This window comes from Meriones unguiculatus, chromosome 2, assembly GCF_030254825.1.
Source record: "Meriones unguiculatus strain TT.TT164.6M chromosome 2, Bangor_MerUng_6.1, whole genome shotgun sequence".
Taxonomy (NCBI): Eukaryota; Metazoa; Chordata; class Mammalia; order Rodentia; family Muridae; genus Meriones; species Meriones unguiculatus.
The window spans coordinates 165,426,386-165,439,793 of record NC_083350.1 but is presented as its reverse complement, the minus strand read 5'-3'; the positions used below and the strand labels follow the sequence as shown (position 1 = coordinate 165,439,793).

The following is a 13,408-nucleotide window of genomic DNA, read 5'->3' as shown; positions in this document are numbered from 1 at the left end:
GACAACTTGCTAGAGATCTTTCCTCCCTTCATGTGGGCTCTGGGATTTAACTCAGGTCCTGAGACTTGGAAACAAATGCCTTTATATGCTGAGCCATCTCTCCAGCCCCTGTTCTATTTTTAACACTGTACTAAAGAAACACTGAAGAAAACCTTAACAGGATAGTTAAGATATGTTTGTTTGATTAAAAGACATTGTATGACCAAAGAGATGGTTCAGTGGGTAAAAGAACCTGAAACCCAGATGAAGTTGGGCATGGTAGTATGGCCCTGTGACCCCTACTCTCCTACAGCAAGATGGGAGACAGAGAGAGGAGAATCCCCAAAAGTTTCCAACCCAGCTAGCTTAGCATATGCAGCAGTGAACAAGGGCAGACACTCATGGTTGCACTCTGACCCCACATGTATGCTGCATCATGCATGTCTGCATTCACATAAGCACATGTGCATACATGCATGCATACACACACATACATACATATATCATATACACAAAAATTATTAAAATGGGGTACTGTAGTTAATAGATAAAACTGACTACTGTACTTCAGTTACACTCAAGTAAGAGAGAATAGAGCAAAGCTGAGGCCATCATTAGGCACAAAAGCAGTGCAAAGAACCAAACTACTGAAGAAGCATACCAATTTTAGCAGAGGAGTTTGTAGGAAAGGAGGTAAAAGATCTGATAACTTTTACCAAATGTTAGTCTGTCAAGAATTTAGCTCCCTAAATGAAATGACTGCTGAAGTAAAATAATTTTATATATACCCTGTTTGGTCATTGGCAATAGTTACCTCCAGCGCCAAATGTGTGATACTAAGTAGGTTAACACAGGTTTTAGATCAGTTACTGAGCAGATGGAAGAGAATGAGGAGGATGAGGAGGAATTACCCTAATATGAAGGAAGAGCAGTCCTGTAGCAGGAGAGTCCTTCTCTCCAGCCTATCCTCTATCCCTCTATTTCTTTCTACCACGCAACAGCACCTAGTCAGAGAACGAAGGAACAACGTTGCAAGCTTCAGTATTCGGGGATGTGGTTTAAGGCACAGACCCTCTAGGACCTCAAGACCAGAAATGACTTCTTTACTGCACCAGCTGGCTCTACACAGCTCTGTAGATTGCCTCTAGCCCATACTTGTGAATCAGGCTTTAATGCTCAGCCTTTAAAAATGTGTTAAACCTCATTTGCTATCTGTAAATTGGATACCCCTATGGCTACTGGGCACATTTAATGTGAGGTGGGTCTTATTTATATGAAATGACATTGCTAAATCAATGACACACCTCCAAACACCAACTTACAAAAAACAGTGGGCAGGATTATCCTTATTTAAAGAAGTCATATTATGAAATCTATCTAAATTGCAGTTTCTATTTTACATCAACACCCAAAAATAACTTATCCAGGACCGGGACTGAACAACTTACAGAACACAGTAGAAGTAATACAAATTACAACCCTCATGCTAGAGAGCTGTACACAATGCTCTCTTCAAAATGAAGAAAATATGAATTCTTCTAGTTGAGGTTTATAAAAGTGTTAATTCTAAAGTAACCTCAAATAGGAAACAGAGTAGTACTGAGGACTTTTGAGTTACATGGGTTGAGAAACCTTTATCTGAAATCGTTGGGACCAGAAAGATTTCAGAGTTCAGGTGTTGGGAGTGGGAATATTTGTACATGGCTGAGAGGACAGCTTCAGGTAGAGCCCCCAGTAGAATGTTGTGGTCTATGTACTGTGCTTCCACCCTGCTGTAGCCCATCATGTGATAGCACTTGTGCTATCATGCCAGACTTTTGAGCATTTCAGATTTTGGATTAGGGATGGATAACTGCCAAAGTTGTAAGTGATATTTCAAAATTCCCGCATACAGGAATAAATACCATATTCATTTGTGCTTACATGTAGAGGTTCAAAATGAAATTTTATTTTAAAAAAATTATATTCAAAGAAGCTGGTCTTACTGACTGTTCTCTTGGTTGAATTATTTCATAAATTCTTAATTCTCATTTTATAAATGCAATACCAGTATTTCTTTCTCAGATAAAAACCAGTGCCTAGAAAAACACAGAGACGGTGTTTAGAAAAACACATTAATTTAGATTAAGTACTCAACACAAAATGTGTGTGAATGTGTATGTGTGCGTGAGAGAATGAATTTGCATGTACATATGGGATGGTTCAGTTTTATAGTCACAGTAGGGAAATATATTATGAAAATAAACTTAAATATAAGACTATTAAAGTCCAGTGACCAATTCAATTTTCTAAACAGAATTCTTTCCCTCCCCTCTCTCTCTCATACACACAAACTCCACTAACAAATCAATAGATATCTACCACATGCTACACAAAAGAACACTGTGTTCAGCAAGCTATAAAACAGTCTTCATGTATCCCTACTGATTTCTAAAAGGAAAACACTCCTAAGATGGGCCTTTTTGAAATGTCAACTGGTTACAAAGCAGCAGGAGGCTACTCTTTAGCCTGCACCACCATCTAGTGGTGAAGCTTTTAAAGCATGTATTCCCTGTCCTACCCCTTCTACAAGTATTTAACCAAAGACAGTCCTGAGCAGGGAAAGGTAGAAATGTCTAAGAAGAGCCATCAATGCTTGCAAAAAGTTAACTTCTGTGTGCAAAAGGAACCAGAATCTAAAAGGCTCAAGTCACCTGGGGACTTGATAGAAGCATTTTGCAAACACCGACTGCTGTTTCCAAACTGAAAATTCCCCAACAAAAAGTCAGCTCTGTGCTTTTCAAGAACTATTGTGGCCTTGAACACTGACTGCCCTTTTAATATATATGCTATACCACAGACTCAGCATCTTTTCTATAACATGTAGATCTGCCATGCTCCGTTCAGAACACTGAATCAAGCTCCTATATTGTATATTTTATGCTGTCAGTATCATGAAATAGAATAGATGTTCCTTAGGTCAAGTTCCTTATGTGCATCTCATCATTTTATCACATTTTCCTCACTGATGCTGGAAGTGTTTACATTAGTTGGAAAGCATCATTCTCAATGTCTGCTTTAAATGCTGTATTTCCATCTTATTTCAACTTCACGTCTCAAACTCGCTTTTCACTCTTTGACGCACAACTTGATGAGCATCTCTGATGCTCCATTTTCCCTTAATTTCCTATTTTTCTAAAACATGCCCTCTATTATGCTGTTATTGGTAAACGGGAGGCCACACAGGGTACCGAAGAACTGTAGTTGCTGCATCAGTTACTTCTCTGTTGCTGTGAGAAAACACCATAACCAGAGAAACCAACAGAAGAGAGTTTATCTGGCCTAATGTTTCCAGAAGACAAGTTTATTACACTAGGGAGTACACGAGGCAGCAAAGGGCAAGCATAGCAACAGGAACAGGAAATTGAGAGCTTGTATACTTACTGTAAACATGAAACAGAGGGAGTATACTACCTGTAGGGTGAGGCTGGAAACTCTCAACACTGCCCCCAGTGACACACTTTCCAGCAAGGTTCCTCCTAAAGTACCACTAACTGGGGCCCTGTATTCAAACACTGAATCTACAGAGGATATTTCTTATTCAAATCACCACAGTGAATACACATTAAAAATGAAGTAAACCTCAGTGTTAAGGACACATTCTGTACTGATAAGTGTATTTTTCATCCATGGAGAGGTATAATGGCTTGCTAGCATGAGAAGCAGGGGACAAACCTTGACTGTGCAAGACTGCTTCCGATTTTGAATCTATCAATCAACACGGCCCGCCATCAAGCACTACAGTGATAACACATACCTCAATTTTACAAAATTCCCTCTAAGGTACTGATGGCTACAATTAAGAGACCTGGAACAGGTTCCTGAAAAGCTACAGACAAAGAGAGGAATATGCCTGGGCTCCAGGTAATACAGAAACCTAGACTTGCTGCTGCTAAGTCCTCGTACAAACATGGAGAAGGGCTGATCAATGTTCAAAGTAATAAACAAGCATCTTTTTTTTAAATCCTGTTTCTGTATAGTCACAAAAATGATATGAAGAAACAAATCAATGAACTAGTTAGTCGATCCCAAATGTACAACTTTTCCTTGAATTCACTCAACAACATTTGTATTCACTTGACACTGTCCTTTCTTTTCCTCACTGCCATTAGCAGCCCCCTAATAGAAGCTATCAGTCCACCAAGCAGGACCTGTGGACAAGCCAGTCCTCTGCAGAGCCTGACTGCCGGCTTAGTTCAGGCCCTTGGGCAGCTCTGTGGACCCCAGAGGAGCAAGGGCTCTGCGACGGAGCAGATGAAGATCTCTTCACTCACAGTCATGACTTAAAGCTGATGGCATAACCACAGACGGCACGACAGCTGAGGCTGCTCACTGCCGTGATTTCTCTGCTTCTGCCCGCCCTCTGCATACCCACTTCCACCACCTCAACTCCGAATGGTTATGAGCTAATGAAGTTTAAATAGTTCACATTTAACGCCACTGTCAACTGTGTCAATAATAATAATTATTATTATTATTATTCCAAGTCAGAACATAGAGGTGACTTATCCCAAGGTTGCACAGCCAAGAAAGTCTGTGGTGAGATAAATGCCCACCAATCTGTCTCCAAACATTTCAAGCATTAACAATAATCTTAAAAACTTGGTAGTTTATATTAGCAACTGTTATTAATTCAAGTGGATTTCTAACATGTGCAAATAACATTTGGGTTGGAATTAGGAAGCTTATTTTTATTTACTTATTTTCATTTCTTCACAATTATCCTATACTTTCTTCTCAAAACTAAGATACTTCCGAGTAAATGTGATGAGCTGGCACAGGAGATGTGGAAGAGAAAGGGCCAGTAAGCACACATGACTCTATGCCACAGACATGTATGTAAAAGCATGTCCACATCAGTTCTGTGTAACTAGTAAAGCATGCACTCTTGGACAAGAGAAAGAAACTCCATGAATCTAGACATTCCCTCAATGACCTTCTACCCTGTGAAGGGAATGAAGACTTCCTACAGGTGGGGTTCAATTACCATCACCTACAGGAAGTCTGAGATTCTCCTTGTGCCCGAGATTGGTTCAGAATTTATTCTCCTATGATTGCACACGGCATATATATTCTAAATTTTCATTCCCAACTGGAAGTCATTCCCTCTGAGAGACCATACACTAAGACCATATATTAAGATCCAAACCACACACCTATTTTCTTGCTATAAACTGGTTAATTATAAACAAAAGTGCTGCTTACAGACCTAACGGTTGGAAGTCCAAGATCAAGGAACATGTAGATTTCTTCATGTCAACACACTGGGGAAGAGACCTGAACAACAGATCTTGGGGAAACAGTGTTCACCAGAAAACACTGTTTCACAATCACGGAGACTCACACAAAAGCAGAAACATGGATGTTTCTTTAATGGCCTGTTCCAATAAAGAAATCTGAGCAACTTTCTCAAATTGATTAAACGAACTGGTCCAGAGACAGTAGCTTGCAGCTGTGGTGTCGCACATTTGTAATCCTAACAAATGAGAGGTGGAAGCAGCAAGATAAATTCAAGGTTGTGATTGACTATCCAGGAAGTTGGAGGCTAGCCTGGGTTTATATGAGATCCTGTCTCAAAACAAACACAAAAAAAACAACAAAAAGCTATCCAAAAACCTACAAAGACAAATTAACTGTTGCACTCAAGTTATTAACAGTATTAACTGTTAATAATACAGAGTCTAGAATTGCACACATGTGCTTTGCTGGAATCAGTTTGCTGGAGAGAGAGAAACGCTCCTATACAATTTCAGAAAACACCCTGGCTCAAGATCATTGAAGCGCTTCCTCTAACTTGCAGTTACCCTCAGGCAAGTTCCTGAAGCCTCCACACCACAAACTTGCTGAGCCCTGTTCCTCCCACACACCAGCGCAGCAGGACAAGCAGCCTTTATTTTCCAAAACAACATATTTCTTAAGTTTCTTCCCGACTGGGGACACTCAGTGACTCTTCACAGCTCACTTTCCAAACTTGTTCCATACACTGACAAAGAACCTCAGCAGTGAGAGCACTAACTCAGTAAGTCATCTTGCAAAGCATCACCCGTCCAAATCTGTCCCAAGTTTGGATCATTAAACATACCTGGCTTCACAAGCCTACAAAACAGGCTCTAAAGTGTGAGAGCCGGAAGGTGACCTAACACCCCTGCAATGATATTCACTGTCTGTCGACTAAATCCATCTCTGTTCTTTATCTACAGAACAGAACACTCCCTGGAGCAGTCCCTGTTCCCTCAATGGTGTTCTAGTACAGTTACTAACAGAGTTTTAAGTGTCCTGTAGTACTGGACACTGAGGACATCAAATTAAATAGGCCATCAAGGAAAGTCACTGCCCATTCTAGCTACGTATGATTCCAAAACAGAGGACCCCCGCCCCCTTGGAAGTATACAAACACTTCCAAATGTGGTGACAGTTGAGTTCCATCTTAGGATCCAAGCAGACTGCAGATAAGGAGAAAAGGATTTTGCTGAGATGTAAGTTAAAACACATGACACCTGCTTCTGACTTCTCAGCACCTTTTCCACAAAGCACACAAAGATGAAACACATGTGCAGGACTTTCTAGCTTGGGACAATTAAGCTTCTCAACTTTGAACTTTTGCTAACATCAACTGAAATACACTAGTCTTCAGGCTTGAACTTGGCCAGATTTCAAGGACACCAAGAACCTGCTACAGTAGCCTCTGGCTGAATTTTAGCTTATAACACTGACACTTCATCAGTACCCACATCCAAGTGAGGTTGTGTGAGCTGTCCATAACCATGTAAATTCCCCACATATAAATCAGTTTATGGAGCTGCAGAAATGGCTCCGTAGTTAAGAGCACTGGCTGCTTTTCCAGAGGATCTGGGTTCAATTCCCAGCACCCACATGACAGCTTACAACTGTCTGTAACTCCAGTTCCAGGGGGACCTGGCACCCTCAGACAAACAGGCATGCAAAACAACAATGGACATAAAGTAAAAAGAGAAATCTAAAAAAAAAAATAAAAGGAAAGAAAGAAAGAAAGAAAGAAAGAAAGAAAGAAAGAAAGAAAGAAAGAAAGAAAACAGTTTATAAACTGACATCTTTCCGTCTGCCAGAAGGTGGTGGCATTAGACAGTTGTTCATCCATCATTCTGAGATGGAAGGACAAAATGACAACGAATTCCTAAGGTTGCCATTCATTAGCAGAGGAATCACTTAGCAATGCAATGACTTTTATCATGTATCAGTGATAGAATAATGTCCTCATTCTTTATTACTCCACACCAACAGGTTCCAGCAGGATACAGTGTGTCACACAGGGAAGCACAGCCATGCTCTGCACGCAATGTCTTACCACAAGTTCAGACATTTTAAAAGCACATTTTCAGTTACTTTCAGACACCCTTAAAACTCCATGGCATATGGAATCACAAAGAGCACAGCATGCCACCTAAGACCCTATGCCTGTCCTGTCACTCTGTTGTGTGACAGAGTACTCATAGTTCTTTCAATGTTGCCGGGCACGATTCTACAAACAAGAGCTACCCTTCAGAAGCACTGCCTACATATTCAAACTTTGCTTCCTGAGAATACCTGAGTTTATGCTGGGCCTTGCCCCTAAGCCTTCTGTATCCTTAACCCAGCGAGTTTCTCAATGTCTAGTGGACTCCTATCTATATAGATCCCAGCACCAACGAACACATGCACTACGACCTCCTAGTGAGAGGAGCAGGGGCTGCCTCCATCATGAACTAGATTGCCTGCTCTTTGATCACTTGTTCCTGGTGATGCAGCCTTGCCAGGCCACAGAAGAGGCGGATCCAGGCAGTCCTGATGAGACTTGATAAGCTATGGGCAGATGGCAGTGGAGGAGAACTCCCCCTTTCCATGGACTAGGGAAAGGGGATGGGAGGGAGGAAGGGGGGGACTGGAAGGAGCTGAGGGAGGGGGCTTTAATCAGGACATGAAAAAAATAAAAATAATTTTTTTAAAAAACTTTTTAAAAACTTACTTAACTTGGGCCAGTAAGATGGCTCAGTAGTTAAAGGTGCAAAAGTTCAAGCTTGCCCGCCTAAATGCAACCACCAGCTTTCACAAAGTGGCAGCAGAGAACCAACTCCTAAGAGTTACCTGACCTTCACATGTATGGTGACATGGTTATACCTACACTTACAAACACAAACACACACATATACACTTTATAAAAACATTACATAACTCAGTAAATGGATGCTACTTGGCTAAAGTTAATTCTTTAAAATATTCAGACTTATCTAAACATTCGCCAAAAGAGACTGATGAAACACATGAAATACTAAAGAGCTAGGAAAAAGAATAAGGTCTAGAACACTAATAAAAACAAGTCTCTAAAACATCTTGGGACTACACAAAGTGCATCTCAATTCAATGCAGCAACTGGAAATGGGCGGGGATAGGAGAGTGATAATAAAATCTGGGCCTAGGGGTCTTTTCTGAGACTGATACTCCAACCAAAGACCATGCATGGAGATAACCTAGAACCCCTGCACAGATGTAGCCCATGGCAGTTCATTATAAAAGTGTTTTCCCCAGGAAGGGGAACAGCAACTGTCTCTGAAATGAAGTCAGTGGCCTGCTCTTTAATCACCTCCTCCTGAGGGGGGAGTAGCCTTGCCAGGACACAGAGGAAGACAATGCAGCCAGTCCTGATGAGACCTGACATGTTAAGGTCAGATAGAAGGGGAGGAGGACCTCCTCTATCAGTAGACTCCAGAAGGAGCATGGGAGGAGATCAGGGAGGGAGGCTGGGATTGTGAGGGAAACACGGGGCTAGTAAAAAAGTTCATTAATGAAGCAAATGCTTAGCTTTCAGGAGGGCCTAGGCTTGATCGCAAGCACTCCTGAGCCCTGCTTTCCCACACACACACACCAAATAATCACAAATAATTGAACTTCTGAGTAACAAACAAGATGGAACATTTATAGAATCAGAAAGCTGTTATGAGCAGTTGATGACAACCCAGATCAGAACTGACTGGAAACAATAACAGACATCTTTTTGGATTCCATGCGTTAAAATCCCTCTGTTTGTAATATGAATACACAAGGGATGTTTATATATACCCAGTCTTATTACTAACAAGGCAGGGCCCCTGCCGGGAAACAGTACAACTGTGAGCATGTCCCGCTGGTGGGTCATTTACAGGGGTGGGGTGAGGGAGTGGGAAGTTTCGAGAAAAAAATAAACAGGGCTGAACTTGAATGTCACAATTCCACAAAAGGAAAGGGGAAGATGTTGAGGGAACAAAAACTGTTTAACATAATTCAAAACATTCAAACACAGATAAACAGTAAATAAATACTCATTATTTTAACTTTGTCCTTTTTTGATAAGGAGTGTCTCAAAGGGACCGTGGATAGTTTACATTTTATTTATTAAATATAATTAAAATAGAATTACATCATGTTCCCTCCAACCTTTCCTCGCTCTAACCATTCCTGCCTGCTCTCCCTCAGAAACCCCTACATACACACACTGCCACCCTCTTTCAAACTGCTAGGGCCCCTTTTCAAGTCAACGGCTTAAATTAGTGTAAACGGAGAGTTCTAGATAGAAAAAAAAAAAAAAAGAAAGTGGATAAGAAACATCTCAAAAAAATGCTCATTATCCTTAGCAATTAGGGAAATGTAAATTTAAAAAACTTCAGGATGTCATCATAACCCAGTCAGATGGATAAGATCAACTAAACAGCTAACAACAAATACTGACAAGATGGAAAAGAAAGATCACTCCTTTTATGTTGGTTGGTGGGAATGCAAATGGGTGCAGCCACTCAAAAACAAAAACAAACACTTAAACAAAAATCCTAAAAATCCCTTGGCCTACGTCCAAAGGACATACTCTATTCAACAGATAGTTGTTCAGCCATGTTCATTGCTGCTTCAGTCACAATAACTAGGAAATGAAAACAACCTAAATATCATTCAATAGATGGATAATGAAAATGTGCTACATACACAATGGAATATTATTCAGCAGTAAAGAAAAATAAAATTTTCAGATAAATGGATGGAGCACCTAAAACAGATTATATCAAGTGAATAATTATTTTATTAGCAGTTATTTTATATTATCCTTCATGTCTAGTATTGTAAAAGTCAGGTTATTTTGTACTGTTAAATACCATAAAATACTTAATTTTATAAACATATGTAGATATAATCAATATATGCTATCAAACTAAATATTTTTCAAGCAGTTAGATACTTTAAACTCCTACAGGAAAGAAATACATACAAACTAATCCTTGCATTTACTTACCAACACAAAATGCCCAGCATTAACCTTACAAAAACATGCAGAAAAGACCAATTGTTAATCCTGCATAGAAATGTTTCTGAATTGTTTACAAATCTATCAATGTTTCCATAAGCTTCATACTCCAAGATGACCAGGCCTGAAAAAGGACTCCATGACCTTCATGAAGCCAAGAGCAGATAAGGGAACTCCATGTTTATGCTATCCATGCCAACTAGCACATGAAAAATAAGTTTAAAAAAAAAAACCCAAAAAACAACAAACAAAACAGAAAACACACTGAAATGGGGACTTGGCACTCTAATCCAATACAGTAAAGTCTGCCAGGCACGACAGACATACTTGTCTTCTGAGCCAGATCTCAGGCAAGCCTGAGCCACTGACTGAGTTCAAGGTCAATCAGATCTAACTAATGAGACCCTAGCTGAAAACAAGCAACTAAAGAAAACCCAAAGCAAAACAAATCTAAAATCTAATATGCTCTGAAATATAACAGTGGGACATCAACATATTCAACAAGTCTCAAAGTTTAGAGTATTCAAGTGTTTAGGGTAGGGATGATCAACCACTAAGACTATGGAGCTATTTCCCTAAACCGAAACAATCCTCTCATTAGAAACAAGATGTGAAGAAAGAAACAAGATTCAGAAAGTTGAAAAAGAAAGAAAAAATGTCCTATCACTCCAGCCCTGCTTCCTACCAAAAGACCTGTAGCCCACAAAAGTGGAGCAGATCTAGGCAGGCTACCTGTGGTCTCCCTTCCACTCCTCCTCCTGTGTGGAGGAGTCCTGCCTCCTCAGATGGCCTACCTTTCATGCCATCTCCCTTGTTCTGAGGCTTGCCACAGAACCTCAAGCCTCCTCCTTCCTCTCTCCTCCTTCTCCATCATGGCCTGCTAAGGCCAGCCACAGAAAGCCTTCCTTTCAGCCTATCTCCCTTCCTTTGAAGCTCCCCACTGACCACAGCTATCCTAGGTAGGCTAACTACCTGTGACGCATCCAACCTCCAGACCTTACCTAAATCCCACATCCTATGACCAGGTCCGGTCTAGTCAGTAAATTCCCTGAATCCTAGTTAGTTTGCCCCTCTCCACCCCACCCTTTGGTCCTCCAGGCCTCAGACCTGGCCTCTGTTGCACACACTCTGGGCAGATCCAATGTAGTCCCAGCTCCCAGAGCAGGTCTGATGCTGGTCTCATGCCCTGAGTGCTAGCCCAGCTTGATGCTCAGTCCTCATGACCTAGTCTACCTATGAAGGCCTAGCTCTAGTGGCACAGCCTCTGTCTAGATCTAGTCTCATGAACCCTACCCAGCCTATAACCTCCCCATTCCCCACACATATCCTGGGTTTCTCCTCTCTAACACACCCAACATATCCAACCTCCAGGCCTCGCCTTGGAAGGACATTTGTCCAAGGATCCAGCCTGGTCAGTCCCTGGGACCTCACTTGACAGTGCCATCCCCTTAGTCCTCACTACACACATAATTTATGCTGGCCTGACCTAAGACACCCTAAAATATCACATCAGAAACATAACCATTTAAGAACTCCACATGCTTAGCCCAGTCTCATAAAAACACAAACAATATGAATGAAAATGAAAGAAATTATAGCCCATCCCTCTACACACATCCACCAGTCCTATAGAAATACTCTCCAGTGAGAATTATCTAGATAAACTCCAGAATACAGAACTTTATAGAACAATCAAACTTCATCAAATAGTTCGAGGATTTTTAAATAAGAAACTAACAACCTGATGAACTGAAGAATAAATACTAGAGTAATCACACAGAGAACAATAAAAACATAGCACTGAATGAGAAGATGAAGACAATCTAAGATTTTAAAACTGAATGCGGCAAAGATAAATTCTTAAGAGAACTCAAGATGAAATAAGAATGAAATTGAGAATTCAAAAAGCCAATTAGAAATTTAAGAGAATGCCATACAAATAGAATGGATCAATTAGAAGGAAGGATATCAAAACTCGAAGATAAAATAGGATTGGACCACATAAGTAAAGAACATAGAAAATTTAAATACATGATAAAATATGCAGGAATTAGGGGATACCATGAAACAGTCCAATGTCAGATGACAGGTATCAGTGAAGATGAGTTCCAGGTCAATGGTATAGCCCAGATATTCAACAAGATCACAGAAAAATGTTTTCCAAAATTAAGTAAAGACAAACCCACACAGATGTAAGCAGTATACAGAACACCAATTAGAACTTGAAAAGGAGCTCCTCACAGCCTGTTATAGTTAAAACACAATTTATGCAGAACAAAAGAGTTTGTAGAGTTGCAAGAGAAAAAAAAAACAAAAAAAACAACAAGTCACATATAAAGGAAAACCTATCAGAAAAACAACAGATTGTTCAATGGAAACTTTAAAAGCTAGAATAGCCTGGAGCACTGTACTTCAGGTTCTAAAAACCATGCCAACACAGACTACTGCACTCAGCAAAACTATCTGTCATAGTTGAAGGAGAAAGAAAACTTCCTATGATATATATAGAGAGAAAGGAATTCATAGGAATTCATGCTCACCAAATGAGCCCTACAAAGAATACTGGAAAGAATTCTTCTTACTGAAAAGAGGGATAAGAATTGCCAAAAGACTACAGAAAGATAAAAAAATGATGATGTAATTACTGAAACATAAAAATAGAACTTCTTAAGAACACAAGAGCAAAACAATAACAAAAGGACACACATAAATATATCTTTCAAAAATAAATACTAATGGCCTCAACTCTAAAGGAGTTAAGAAACAAAATCCATCTGTCAGTTGTCCACAAGAAACTCATTTTAACTTTAAATATAGGCACCACTTTAAAGGAAAAGGACAGAAAAAGTATTCCAAGCAAAAGAGACCAGGAAGTAAACAGATGTACCTATCCTGTTGTCTAATGTAACAAATTTCAAAACTAATCGAGAGAAATGGAGAAAAATACTTTATTTTTATCAAGGGAATAATTGAGCAAGGATATATTACAATCCTAAACATAAATTCAGCAAATTCTGCCACACTTAATTTCATAAAATGTATGTCACTGAAATTAAAGACATAGAATAATTCCAATCCAGTAATAGATTATTTAAATAAGCCACTTTC

The 13,408-nt window shown here is 39.9% G+C and overlaps 1 protein-coding gene across 7 annotated transcripts in view; it reads right to left on the bottom strand.

Moving 5' to 3' along the window:
- The window catches only part of Med12l (mediator complex subunit 12L), a 314,509-nt gene that overhangs the window by 136,136 nt on the left and 164,965 nt on the right, over window positions 1-13,408 (bottom strand). The gene's annotated exons all lie outside the window — the stretch shown is intronic.